Source organism: Bombus fervidus, chromosome 2 (assembly GCF_041682495.2).
Source record: "Bombus fervidus isolate BK054 chromosome 2, iyBomFerv1, whole genome shotgun sequence".
Taxonomy (NCBI): Eukaryota; Metazoa; Arthropoda; class Insecta; order Hymenoptera; family Apidae; genus Bombus; species Bombus fervidus.
The window spans coordinates 7940592-7944677 of record NC_091518.1 but is presented as its reverse complement, the minus strand read 5'-3'; the positions used below and the strand labels follow the sequence as shown (position 1 = coordinate 7944677).

General features: G+C 25.3%; 1 protein-coding gene across 1 annotated transcript in view; it reads left to right on the top strand.

Moving 5' to 3' along the window:
- The window catches only part of LOC139995157 (adenosine receptor A1), a 321882-nt gene that overhangs the window by 10925 nt on the left and 306871 nt on the right, over positions 1-4086 (top strand). The window lies entirely within an intron of this gene.

Genomic DNA, 4086 nt, shown 5'->3' with positions numbered 1-4086 from the left:
ATTTCGTTACGAAATCATAGAATTTATATACACGTTATTTAGAGAGATAAACAGAGATGGAGCTATAGCGTAAATGGTTCGGATCAGGTTAAGCTTATAACAATGTAAAGCAGGATTTCTTTGCTTTAAGACTGCAATCCTTTTGGAAATACATTTATAATTTATGTAACAAGGTTTCAAGTAGATTATCGCTTTCTATATCTACATAAATATGTACATACCTATGTACAATATGTATACTATAAAATAACATAATAGCTTTTAATTTTATATTTATTATAGGAATGAGCATCATAACAAGAACTTTTGTTACAAAGAAAAAGACTAAAATATGTTAGTAAGATATCATTTTTGGTTTATGTATCTTTATTTTAGGTGTATTAATATTACTTAAAAAGAAAGATTTTTTTAATAATAATGGAATTAATATCAACCTTTTCGCTTTAAGTCTAATAATAATGAAAATTTCATTTTTGTTCTATCTAAAAGAAACTTCATATCTAAATTGAATTAAATTTGCAATATTATAATTTAAAAAGTAATTCAAAGAAACTATTTCGCTAATTTAGATTTAGTTATTATGATTATAATTAAATGCACAGCCTGTTCCGTTTTGATTCCATCAAATGGTGTCAGCATATTCTATGATTAGAAATAAGAAAAAGATGTTATATAAACATAGGGTCATAAATGTTTTATTACCAAGTTATAACTAGAATATCAAAATCATAAATGACCGGTTGCTTGTTTGATTCTGCAAAAAAATGTTGTCAGTGTTGTATTTACAAGAACGGATGACACTTTGAACAAGAACTTCAGTAAACATCATCAATCGATCGAAAAACAATCCAGTCATTTTGTCATTTATAATGTATGATTTCTGTATTTTTGTTATAATTTTCTAATAAAGCATTTAAGACCCTATTATTATAATTATAATTAATTAATAATATTCATTATTAACAACTAATTGTTTTAAATTTTAATGTTTTCCTTAATTATACGTAAATGTTAAATGTTATTGTCAATTTCTGTTTCGAAAATATTTCGATTGAACTTTACAGCAATGATATAATATGAACAATGGAAATGCATCAGTGATCAAACACTCGTGCACTCGTGTGTAATAATACGTATTTCTACACAAATGACTGCTTCTGTGATACCTGTCGTATGCATAGAAATGATGAAAATATGAGCGGAAGTATGGAAATTCTATGTTGCGAAGAACATTTATGATTAACACATCGGTAAATCGTAATTATGATATATATGCGTAAATATACGTAAATTTCTCTCCATTTTATTAGTTTACAAATTTTATTCATCTAAAAATATGAAAATTACTGAAATGCAATAATTCGAAATATGTGATCGAATTATCAGTTTATGTCATAAAAAAATTATGCAAATGTGTAAATTCCAAGGCATTATAAAAATGCATTGCAGAAGACAAAAGTAAACGTTATTTATATATACATATTTATGTATACATATCTATATATATGTACGCATATAAAAATTTATTTATGTGTCTACAGCATATTTACATGGTGAAATTTCTATTTTGGGTTGGAAACAATCATACGCCGGCGACGTTGGCGATCCTTGAAATACGATTTCGTAGTCTGCTTTAAATAGTCGCCGTTTGTTTCAAGCTGAAAATTTACGTTGTGTAATACGAACATTGTGCCCAGCTGTAGAAGCTGATACTTGGACTTCGATTGTATTTCTTTATTGATATATTTTTCGGTGCTTTTTCCTATCTTTGTTCTACTTATGGGTATACTATATGCATCTACAAGAAAGGAACAAGTGATACGATTGGCTATAAGTGGAGAAGATTATTTACTAATCTAAATGCGAAAAAGAGAGAAGAATCGGATATTTCCGGCAGTAAGATCAAGTGGATATTGCTGGAAATATGTTTCTTCGAGATTTTATATGGAGATAATGCAGATAATGTTCAGAGCGTTCCAGAGAAGTATACGTATAATGGAAAATAGATTAGGTTTGGAGTATATTATACTTTTACATTTTAAATGAATAAGTATTATTCCGTAGGTAATATATGTATTACAAATTAAGATGAAGTTGGATTTATAAAAGTCTTTTTATTTGAGATTTATTATAGAAAAAAGGATCATGATAAGAAATTTTATTACGGAAAAACTGAAATATATTAGTAACATATAATTCTTTGATTTGTAAATATGCATTTACGTATGTTATTCATGTATAAATATTACTTGGTAAATTTCTTTTTAAATGGAGTTAAAATAAATATTAACTATCTAAATTACATTAAATTTCTAACATTATGATTTAAGAAATAATAAAAAAATATTACTTTTTCAATTTTAATATATTTATTATGATTTGAATGAAATCTATATATTTAAGAACTAAATGTATAAAATTTCAAGTTATAAAGACGTTGTAGATTCTTAAATTGTAATATGTAAAATTTCAAAATAAAGGTACTTCTTACTTCGAAGACATCTTATATAAAGATAATACAAATATTATCCGAAGAGTTCCAAAGAACTACGGAATAAGATGAAATACAACGTATACGATAAATCATCGAATACGTTTCAAATTACATATTTTCTTGGAAAGCATCGAAGGCTATACGATTTCACGTGAAGTTCTTGATACGTGGTTCACTATATGTATATCTTGAAGAAGAAATATGACAAAAACTTTTATAGAGCTGTGCTACGGTGTGTTGAATCTCTTAACTTTTAACCAGCAGCTTTTCAGGATCAAAGAAAGGTGGGTGCAGAAGAGTTTTAAACGAATTATTTATGAAGACTGTTTGAATAACTTAATCACAATCGTTGCTTATTATATTTTTCACTATATTTTGTCATCCATTAAGGAAAGAAGTATCAATTAAAAATTGATGAATAATATATATTGTTCAAAAGAAATGTTAAATTTTATGCAACTAAAGTTAATGATAGTCGTTTTTAATAAGTAAAACAATTTATGTACTTTTGTTCCTATTATAATTATTAACTAACAATACATAATATTATAATGAGTAATTTACAATTTTTTTAGGTTATTCTATAATTAGTTTGAAATTTTGTCATTATTAATATTGTAAATTTTATTTTATGAATGATCTTATCTAATAAATAAATTCAGTCGTTTTACATATTTTACTAAAAGTGAGGCTTGAATTCAAAGAATGCTTATAAAATTTTATGTTATTAAATTTATTGTAATCAATTTTGTATGACATTCTTAATGACAAGTTTTGTACTTATTTTATGGATTGCAAAATAATATAAATTTATTGAGAAATTAATTTTTTCAATAAATACTTTGCACTTATTCTAAAAGTAACAAATTAATTAAAAGCAATTCAAATTAATTGCTTGACGTTACATACTTATAAACTGCAATGAGGTAATTCTTTATGAAAAGATACGAGAAAAATGTAGAATCCCGTTTTTCCGTTGGAGGTTTGGTTTTTTAAAAAATTCAAATTTTAAGTTCATTATATATGTATACACTTAAGATTTATGCTACTCGACTTCAAGAATGTTTTTAACATGACGGTGCTTCACCTAAAACGCTTCAACTAGAAAGTAAGTATGTAAAAGTAACTTTCTTAACGAACAATATTAAAATATTGGATTAGCTGTGGAGAAATAATCACTTGGCTCTGAAAATTTTCAGATTTTATGTCACTTGATTTTTATTTGTAAATTCATCTTAAAACCGTTTACAATAGAGATACTGAAAATTTGAATCAATTAGTCCAAAATATTATGTATGATACATAAGCATATGCAAATGAAAAATATGCATATACAATTTGTTTTAACAATTCTGTAATTGACGCAATAACATATTGTCGATAACGTATTTTGTTTAAATTCAGAAGTGTGAATGTTGCATAGGTCTCTAAATACATACATATATTATGTATATTATATACATATATTAAATACATATATGTATTTATGTATATGTATGTCCATTATGCATTACTATGTTATATGCCTCTTGATAAACCGTATTTTATTGTATTTTAACTGTAACTGCATACATTTGCAATTTTAAACTGGA